Here is an 11,173-nt window from a genome sequence, read left to right as displayed (position 1 = left end):
TGCCTGTAGGCCTCACCTGGAGTAGTGTAGCCCTTTCAAATAAGCACATCTGCAGGTTTACATTAGTGTCTATAGGCCTCACCTGGAGTAATGTAGCCTTTTCAAAGAAGCACATCTGCAGGTTTACATTAGTGCCTGTAGGCCTCACCTGGAGTAGTGTAGCCCTTTCAAAGAAGCTCGTCTGCAGGTTTACATTAGTGCCTGTAGGCCTCACCTGGAGTAGTGTAGCCTTTTCAAAGAAGCACACCTGCAGGTTTACATTAGTCCCTATAGGCCTCACCTGGAGTATTGTAGCCTTTTCAAAGAAGCTCATCTGCAGGTTTACATTAGTGCCTATAGGCCTCACCTGGAGTATTGCAGCCTTTTCAAAGAAGCACATCTGCAGGTTTACATTAGTGCCTATAGGCCTCACCTGGAGTATTGTAGCCTTTTCAAAGAAGCTCATCTGCAGGTTTACATTAGTGCCTATAGGCCTCACCTGGAGTATTGCAGCCTTTTCAAAGAAGCACGTCTGCAGGTTTACATTAGTGCCTGTAGGCCTCACCTGGAGTATTGCAGCCTTTTCAAAGAAGCACATCTGCAGGTTTACATTAGTGCCTGTAGGCCTCACCTGGAGTAGTGTAGCCTCTTTAAAGAAGCACATCTGCAGGTTTACATTAGTGCCTGTAGGCCTCACCTGGAGTAGTGTAGCCCTTTCAAAGAAGCTGATCTGCAGGTTTACATTAGTGCCTATAGGCCTCACCTGGAGTATTGCAGCCTTTTCTAAGAAGCACATCTGCAGGTTTACATTAGTGCCTATAGGCCTCACCTGGAGTATTGTAGCCTTTTCAAAGAAGCTCATCTGCAGGTTTACATTAGTGCCTATAGGCCTCACCTGGAGTATTGCAGCCTTTTCTAAGAAGCTCATCTGCAGGTTTACATTAGTGCCTATAGGCCTCACCTGGAGTATTGCAGCCTTTTCTAAGAAGCACATCTGCAGGTTTACATTAGTGCCTATAGGCCTCACCTGGAGTATTGTAGCCTTTTCAAAGAAGCTCATCTGCAGGTTTACATTAGTGCCTATAGGCCTCACCTGGAGTATTGCAGCCTTTTCAAAGAAGCACGTCGGCAGGTTTACATTAGTGCCTGTAGGCCTCACCTGGAGTATTGTAGCCTTTTCAAAGAAGCACATCTGCAGGTTTACATTAGTGCCTGTAGGCCTCACCTGGAGTAGTGTAGCCTTTTCAAAGAAGCACACCTGCAGGTTTACATTAGTGCCTATAGGCCTCACCTGGAGTATTGTAGCCTTTTCAAAGAAGCACATCTGCAGGTTTACATTAGTGCCTATAGGCCTCACCTGGAGTATTGTAGCCTTTTCAAAGAAGCACATCTGCAGGTTTACATTAGTGCCTATAGGCCTCACCTGGAGTATTGTAGCCTTTTCAAAGAAGCACATCTGCAGGTTTACATTAGTGTCTATAGGCCTCACCTGGAGTAGTGTAGCCTTTTCAAAGAAGCACATCTGCAGGTTTACATTAGTGCCTATAGGCCTCACCTGGAGTATTGTAGCCTTTTCAAAGAAGCACATCTGCAGGTTTACATTAGTGTCTATAGGCCTCACCTGGAGTATTGTAGCCTTTTCAAAGAAGCACATCTGCAGGTTTACATTAGCGCCTATAGGCCTCACCTGGAGTAGTGTAACCTTTTCAAGGAAGCTCATCTGCAGGTTTACATTAGTGCCTATAGGCCTCACCTGGAGTATTGCAGCCTTTTCAAAGAAGCACGTCTGCAGGTTTACATTAGTGCCTGTAGGCCTCACCTGGAGTATTGTAGCCTTTTCAAAGAAGCACATCTGCAGGTTTACATTAGTGCCTGTAGGCCTCACCTGGAGTAGTGTAGCCTTTTCAAAGAAGCACACCTGCAGGTTTACATTAGTGCCTATAGGCCTCACCTGGAGTATTGTAGCCTTTTCAAAGAAGCACATCTGCAGGTTTACATTAGTGCCTATAGGCCTCACCTGGAGTATTGTAGCCTTTTCAAAGAAGCACATCTGCAGGTTTACATTAGTGCCTATAGGCCTCACCTGGAGTATTGTAGCCTTTTCAAAGAAGCACATCTGCAGGTTTACATTAGTGTCTATAGGCCTCACCTGGAGTATTGTAGCCTTTTCAAAGAAGCACATCTGCAGGTTTACATTAGTGCCTGTAGGCCTCACCTGGAGTAGTGTAGCCTTTTCAAAGAAGCACATCTGCAGGTTTACATTAGTGCCTATAGGCCTCACCTGGAGTATTGTAGCCTTTTCAAAGAAGCACATCTGCAGGTTTACATTAGTGCCTGTAGGCCTCACCTGGAGTATTGTAGCCTTTTCAAAGAAGCTGATCTGCAGGTTTACATTAGTGCCTGTAGGCCTCACCTGGAGTAGTGTAGCCTTTTCAAAGAAGCACATCTGCAGGTTTACATTAGTGCCTGTAGGCCTCACCTGGAGTAGTGTAGCCTTTTCAAAGAAGCACATCTGCAGGTTTACATTAGTGCCTGTAGGCCTCACCTGGAGTGGTGTAGCCTTTTCAAAGAAGCTCACCTGCAGGTTTACATTAGTGCCTTTAGGCCTCACCTGGAGTATTGTAGCCTTTTCAAAGAAGCACATCTGCAGGTTTACATTAGTGCCTATAGGCCTCACCTGGAGTATTGTAGCCTTTTCAAAGAAGCACATCTGCAGGTTTACATTAGTGCCTATAGGCCTCACCTGGAGTATTGTAGCCTTTTCAAAGAAGCACATCTGCAGGTTTACATTAGTGTCTATAGGCCTCACCTGGAGTAGTGTAGCCTTTTCAAAGAAGCACATCTGCAGGTTTACATTAGTGCCTATAGGCCTCACCTGGAGTATTGTAGCCTTTTCAAAGAAGCACATCTGCAGGTTTACATTAGTGTCTATAGGCCTCACCTGGAGTATTGCATCAAGCTCTGAAGCCAACATGTACTGAAGGAGAATAAAAGATGTGAGACAGTCCACTCACATGTGACAGAAAGGATACCAATAAAAGCATCAACACTGTGATAATTGGCGCAAAAACCTAATTCAGTGAACACTAATAAATGAGTAATATAGCATATGATAGATGTATTCACATTGCTAAAGCAAAGAGCTGAAAAACATAGGGGTAGATTTGCAGACATTTTGTGCTCGGTTAGTTTCACAAAAGTGATGCTATGAAACACAAAATGTTTTTTTTTTCCTAATTTACTTTCCAGTGCAAAACGTGTTTAGCGCAGGAAAACACCTTGAAAGTAGCACAAAGCAGCCTGAGGCACTGCTTCTCATTACTTAGCGCCAAGGGGCGCTTTATGCGGGTGGTACATGGGCGTTCACATGCAACCAGATGCTGTTTGATGCAAACCCCTATCTACAAACACCAGTAGACAGGGTTTAGCACCAAACGTTCACACCATTTAAAAGGAGGCATTAGAAGGAGAACTGTTTGTATTTCTCCTTTCTCATCGACTTTGCATGCGTGCTGCACTGTGTGGCACATGTACAAAGTAGGAAAAGTTTTACAGTGTTTCTGGGCGTAGTATGTTGTCCTGGAAGGGTGGCCTTCCAGTATAAAACCTATGGTAGACTCACTCACACACCCTGGCACATAGCGCTAAGGTGGATGCCTGGTGTACAGAAGCTAAAATCTGTGCCGGCGCTAGGGAGTGGGAAGGAGAGAGCGCTATCTCTGTAGATACGGCGCTCTCCAGGTCACGCCCTGTCACGTAGCCCAGTATTTCTGGCTGCTGGGCTGTTTGTTATATGACTTTTTTTTAAAATACTGGGCCTCAATAATTCTAACCAGTCGGGGATCAAAATAAATGTCATTTTAAATCTAGTTCGCAGGCAAGAGAGTAGTCATTATGGAAGTTTAGACAGACCTGAGGACCTATTATGGTCCACCACTTAGAACACCAAAAGTAGGCAATGAAAAAATTAAATTAAAAGAGCCCGGTGAGCCTGATTTTGCAAACAGCTTTAGGTTTCCCATATGTGGCGTTTAATTTTTTTGTTTGCAGTTTTATATAGCTCAACCTTGACTAAAGAGCATCAGAGAACTTTACAAGAGACAGCAACTTTACATATTTTTAGGAAAGGGGCATATTATCAAGGGGGTTTATCTCTGCTTTTTGGCTTTAAAAGCCAAGAAAGCAGAGATAATTTTATCTCCCTATTACCTAGCTGTCGTTAACACCAGTTAGCAACAGCTAGTAGGAGATAGCGACCATCCTGGGCCCCGCTTTGCATGTCAGTGATATTTATCACTAATGACATGCAAAGTGGGCGTGCCAAGATGTTAGCGACTGGAAACATTCGCTAACATCGCTATCTCCTATTACCAACTTTTGGAGATATTTGCGCTTAGCGCGACTATCTCCAAAAGCTAACACCTGCCCCTGAGCAGTTCTTAGCCATGTTATCCAATGGCAGGTGGATAACATGGCTAAGAGCATTTGCTCGATAATGCATGAATATAGCTGACTTTACAGCGATATTCATGCATTTCGGCCGATTTTGATCGCTTAGGAGATAAACCTTGATAATATCAAGGCTCCTAAGCAATAAAAATCGGTGATGCTCGGCGATATAATTTCGGCCACTAACCAAGCTGAGCGATATTTTTCGCTCATGCTTGGTAATATGCCCCCTAGATATTCAGCGATTTGCCCAGAATCATAGGATGTGGAGCCGAGGCCGGCATTCAAACCATGTGCTCCAGCCCCAAAGTCGGCTACTCGAGGCGCTAGAGCACGTCGCCTCTCTAGGTCAGCCGGGTGTCAGTCTATGAGGGCCAGAGCCACGCCAGATATTCACGACAACCACTTATGATGTACATGACTCCTTACTAGATTAAATGTTGCCCCTTCAAGACCTGTGGATATTATGAAAATCTGGAGTGGATCGATCCCTCTTGAAGTAATATGCGAGATTAGTGTCTGGAGATCTGTCTACACTGGCCTGGGATGATAAACAGATTTTGATTTCCATTAATTTGTTGGCATTTGCCAACACAGGGAACTCCTTTGAAGTAGGTCACCTCCCAAGCTTGATTTTAACAAGCACCGTGCCCAGACAAAAAGCAGTTGAGAGGGTAAGTGTTGTGTTTTGATCAGACATAAGTTACCTGGCAACCTGGGTTCCTCACACCGTGGAGTAGCGTGCCAGGGGTTGGAAGTACTCACAATGTTGGCTTAATAAACTACACTCCAAAATAACTATTGGAGTGGACACCCTATCTTTACAACATTGGCGACGAGCATGGGATTGAGTATCATATCCAGGGCTTTTTGTTCCTTTCATTCCAATGATGTCTTACCTCTCTCCACTATATAAAGTTTCCCTTTAGCCAACCTATCCTTTTATTTGATCATGCCTTCAAAATATCCCACCAGCGGCAATTTGACCCTACAATAACCCTCAGGTGTTATGTCTACATGTAATCTGTATGTAAGGTATGTGTTGTGAAATAATGGTTTGAATCAGCATATTGCTATTTAGAATTGTGTATCACATGCCCTTTGCTGGGGCAGCTGTGCGCCATATAAATAAATATAACATAACAAAATATAACATAACATGTATCTCTTGTTGGTTTTTTTGTTGACAAAGGGAGATTTGTTGTGTTCTCAAATGACATAAGTTACCTGGCAACCCAGCTTCACTGTGGAGGTTCTAGGCTGGACTGGAGATTTTAAATCCCAAAAAAACCTCAGTCAATGGTGTAGCTTGGCATAGGTTGGAAGTAATCACAAAGTTGGCTAAATAAACTACACTCAAAATAACTATCAGAGTGGACTGTCTGCCTTTAAAAAAGTTAGCAGAGACAGGAAGTAGCCCAGAGAGGTCACTGATCTTCCTGGCTGGTCCCGGTGAAGCCCCACCCAAGGAGAGCTCATACCAGAGGAGCTCCTGAAATCAAAGTCAGCTGTGAACTGTCCCAACTAAATCCCCAAACACTGCTCCTTTCAACTAATCTTCAACAGGACTTTTTTTGTCTACATTTCTAGCAAGTAAAATATGCTTCAGGCGGGAGCCATCCATAATCCTTTAAATGTCCCTTCCCTCAACAATGACATGGTTTTGTTTCTCCAGCGAGGCCATGGCAACCCCGCCAGCATGAGTTCAGCCGCTGGGGTTCGGTGCCAAAATATTTCAGAAGACATAATTTCCTGCGTTTTCACTGTAAGGGTAAACATGAGGGATTCTATTCTTGATGAAAGAAAAATAGATCTCTTTTCTTTGCACTTGTGTCAATGTTGATGCTGGCTCTGGAACCCAACTGGGTTCTTAGCAAGGCCTTTTGTTCGTGGTTCCAGGCAGCTGCTGGCGAGAACATGATATGCGTTGAGGCATTAACCAAGCGCTAAAACAGCAAACCGACAAGCCGTCGGAAGCCTCGCGGGCTAGGCCGAATGTTCTCAGGCTGGGAAAATGTACATTCATTTAGAGGGGCATTCAAGTAGCACTTCCTCCCACATTGCACTTTGGTCAACAGAGCATACTGCAGTGCTTAATTTGTAAAAGTTTAAGTGCCAGGGCCCTCTTCAGCAGGCCACTGCAGCTTGCACCACACATTGGCCCTGCCAGCGCTGCCAATAACACTACCACAACAACTACTAACCATCACACTCCATCAAGAGCGACAATTCAGACTATTCCAGGCTCCCAGGGCTGCTTGGGGGCAGGTGATAGTCATTTTTAATGTATAATGAATTAATAACTACCTGTTATTGTGGTCATCTCTAAATTAGCTAGACAGTACCACCTTGTGGCAGACTGGGCACAAGCACCGGAGTTGACTATTTTGTGCTGGTGCCAAGCACAAGAAACCACTGGGTCAAATAAAGCACTGGACTATAAAGAAGGGGAGGCCAGAGATCTCCCACTACATGGATTTATAAAATGGAGTAGTGATGGGGGAAGGTCACGGATCAGTCTTAAGCAAAGCATTGGCTCCCAAACTTTGTGAGGAGCATAGATTTGTGAATTGTGAGGAGGAGTCACCTTTCTCCGGAGGTTAGTCAAACATAGGTGCACAAAACCATTGATTCGTAGACTCAAACTGCCAACGCATATGGCACGTAGGACTGTGGAATATTTGTCAAGTGGGTGGATTTCTACATTCATAAGGCTAAGGTGTCAGATATGGCCCTGCGAAGGAAAAGCATATGTTGATATTTCACAGGCAGTAAACTTCAGAAAGTTGCAAATTCATGGCCACTGACAGTCTGTAGCCATGCTTTCTTCAGCATGCATTGTGTGAAATTGCAAAATCACATATCAGAAAATGTCATGCAATGTACACAGGGTGTATCTCATGTTCAAAAGTCAGGTAAGAAACAAGGGGATTGGCTCACAGAGAATTTCATGCAGTTCAACAGCCTTTCGCCCTCAATGAGACTCATATATGACTTCCTCCCCCATAGTCAAACATTGTACTAATCGCTTTCCACGTGTTTTACAAGGTCCTGTGGCCTGCTTAAAATGTCAAGGTGTGTGTGGCTACGACAGTCTCAGTAAAGACACACTAAGGGTTGCAGATAAAGATGCTTGCACAGTTGAGGCTGTCTCTCCAGGCTCTCTTACGGCTACTCCTCACTCTCACCAGGAGTTACATTACTCACTATACCAGGAGTCACATCACTGAAACAGCTTCCCCTGGAATGTCGCGTCCCTACCTAAACATTCCACAGAACTTCGGGACCTCTGTCACAAGAAGTGTGCTAACCTTACGGAAACTTGGCTGAGCACTACGACTCTACCTGCGATTACGCTGGTGATCCCAGATAACTATCACTTACTCAGACTGGATAGGGGATTCAGAACTGGTGCTGGCATAGCCATTGTCCTATGGTAGACAGCCTAGTTGCAGACTGGATTGAATTGGAAATATTCAAAATTGAATTTTATTCTAATGACTGTTAGAATGGAGCACTGATATATCGAGCTCCAGGACCAAAGCAAGAGTTTAGCCAGCGCTTAGTCGAATGTGTATCGACCCACGTTTTATCATCCCAGCAAATTTGATTTTATTGGGTGATTTTAATTATCATGGGTAAGACTCCTCTAAGCAAGAGGTCGCATATCTCATCTTGGATTTAGAGACGCTGGCTTGCATCAAAAAATTAAGGGTCCCACCCATACAGCAAGGCCCATGCTGGATTCAATTTTCACTAATTCCAATCTTGTTACCACCTGCGATTCCCCTTCACCACGTATCTGGACGGATCATTGTATAATAGACTATAACCAGTCTTTAACTTCAGCTTTTGACGGTATTGCCCCCCTAAAAAACAACTCCAGCACCAAGCACAGATTTCATGGTCTTTGGAATACCACTGAGCTGAAACTAGAGAAATCTACTTGCAAAAGGTTAGAGAGACGATGGCGACAGACCAATCGTCAAAATGACATAGATGCTTACAAAGCATTTCTTTCCACCTACCATCGCAATATCAAGCTAACTCAAAAGATCTATTTTACCAATCAAATTGATCAGGCAGGTAACTCATCAAAAGAACTTTTTTCCTCAATGATTTTATTAAACCCCATGCCTGCAGCCAGCCAACTCAGGTCCCCCAAGAAACATGTGACTCCCTGATTTATCAGAATTTCTCCAGCCGCCAAGACCAGCTCAAGATGCGCCTAATGTTAATTCTCCCTCGTCAAACCGTGGCTACAGTATAGGAAGGAGAACATCCTTTACAACGCAACTTTTACCACGCAGTGCCTTTACGACACAACTTTTACAACGCAAACCATTACAACGCATTGCGCTGGGTGGCGCTCTAGGTTAGGGAATAGGTTTAATGTCCTATCCAACACCTTCCCTACTATCCACGGGGACTGGAGTTGGAATAGTAAATTAAACTATTCACTATCCAGCGCCCCAAAGCCCTATGCGTTGTAAAGGCATGCGTTGTAAAAACCGCGTTGTAAAGGCATGCGTGGTAAAAGCATGAGTTGTAACGTCATACATCAGTATAGGAAAGCTTGAACTATTCTCTCTTGAGCAGGTTCAGAAGGTTTTCGAAAGAGTTAAATCAGACTCTCCTTTGGATCAATGTCCACCAGGGATTACTGCCCAACTCTCCAATCAGCTTGCATCCACAGTCCAGTCAATGTTTAACTTATCAGTGTAAACCAGGAAAATTCCCCTAGCATGGAAATCATCATTATTCTCGCGCCTACAAAAGGATGCCACAGAGATCCTAAAAACATATCTAACTACCGCCTATCTCATTTATGCCTCTTCTAGGAAAGCAAATAGAAGGGCTAATAAATAAGCAACTTGCAGCCTATCTTGAGGAGAACAAAATCCTAGACCCTTCCCAATCAGGTTTCAGGTCCTTCCACAGCACTGAGATCACTTGCTAGTGGTCACTAATTCAATAAGACTTTTTCTTGATGCGGGCTCCCCATCCATGTTAGTGCTGTTGGACGTGTCTGCAGGTTCAGATACTGTGTCCCGTACTGGGCTGGTGCATCGATGTATGAAATAGGTATATATGTGACAGCTCTTCAGTGGTTTCAAGACTTTTTACGAAATAGAATCCAGACTAAATCTCTTGGTCCACTTAAATCCCGCACCATGCTGATTGACAAGGGCGTTCCACAGGGCTCTTTCTTAAGCCCTCCCTTATATAACCTATATGTGGCTCGGCTTGCCAAGATTGCTAAATCATTTGGATTTGAGATGCTATCTTATGCTGATGACACCCAGCTTGTCACCTCCTTTGACAAAGATCTGGACAAAGTTAAAGATCACTTTTCCAAAGGAATGATAACAATCTCTGAATAGATGACAACAAATTTGCCTACAGCTGAATGCAGGAAACTCAGATCTCAGGCTATTTGGTAGGGCCCGAACAACTCCGGTCGGCTGATTGGTGGCCGTCAGAATTAGGTGCCGTCCCTACCCCAAGGCAGGAAATTAAGAATCTTGGAGTAAAACTAGACCAATCTCTGTCTATGAAAGAACAAGTCTTATCTACCACTGGTACCTGCTTTAATACAATGCGCATATTGAGGAAAGCCTTCCCATTTCAGCTAGAAAATCTTTAGTTCAGGCACTGAAAGTTAGCAGACTGGATTACGGCAACGCTCTATTGGCTACTGCAAATAAGACAGTAATGTCCAAATTACAGGTGGTTCAGGTGGTGCAGCAAGGCGTGTTTGCAATCCCCCTCTGGCTCTGCTTTCATACCACTGCTGAGATCTTTACACTGGTCACCAGTAAGGCAAAGAATAGTTTTAACATATACAGCCTGACACATAACTCCTTAATGAAGCCTTTCCTATCGAGCAGCTATGCTCTGGAATGAGCTGCCGGGCTTCAAACTAGTAGACCCCTGTTAGGAAAACTCTTAAGGTCTGGATATTCACCTTATAGGAACGAAGCTTTCTCACCAGATTCTTTACACGTCTTCTTGCTAATCTCAGCACCAAGATGCCTCGGCATTCATTAGATCTAAAAGTCTTTTATTTACTCACCTAATATTATCATTGAGCAGACCATCAAGATCACCATCAGACCCAACAGCACCAAAAGTCTTTAAAGATATCCTTAGCTTAGTCTGTGCAGGGAAGGTAGCCAAATGGCTACTCAGCAAATCCCTGGAACTAGGTTCATTCCACCTAAGCTGAAAACCCCGTAAATTAAACCTCACCTCAAAAAGAAAAATCTTGACTCATCTGACAGTGAAGTAGTGTGGCTCACTGGTTAGAGGCGGCAGACCCGAGAGCAGAGGACGGCCCGGGACCAGGGTTCGATTCCCGGCGCGGCAGGTTTCTGGATCAGGGTCAGCGGACTTGATAATTCTCTCGCCTCGGTGCCCACTCTGATCAGCGATCACACTCGGCAACTCTGGGCATTAGCTTGCCTCATCTTCACTAACGGCCCCACCAGACCGCCGGGGATGCCTGGTCTCACCCTGGAGATACCCATTAAGGGACCATCTCTCAGGGAAGCCAGGAAGGGTTTCGCAGCGGTCGAAGCGCCTTGAGACCCTACGGGTAAGTAGTGCGCTATATAAATGCCTATACATTTACATTTACAAAGCAAACTACAGACCGATACCAAATGAACCACTTTTAGGAAAATATTTTGAGAGAGGAGTGTTTACACAACTCTCTAACTTCACAGAGCAGTATGGCTTAATG

Source organism: Lissotriton vulgaris, chromosome 4_1, assembly GCF_964263255.1.
Source record: "Lissotriton vulgaris chromosome 4_1, aLisVul1.2, whole genome shotgun sequence".
In the NCBI taxonomy this organism is placed as follows: Eukaryota; Metazoa; Chordata; class Amphibia; order Caudata; family Salamandridae; genus Lissotriton; species Lissotriton vulgaris.
The sequence above is the reverse complement of the archived record's forward strand: the minus strand, read 5'-3'. Positions refer to the sequence as shown.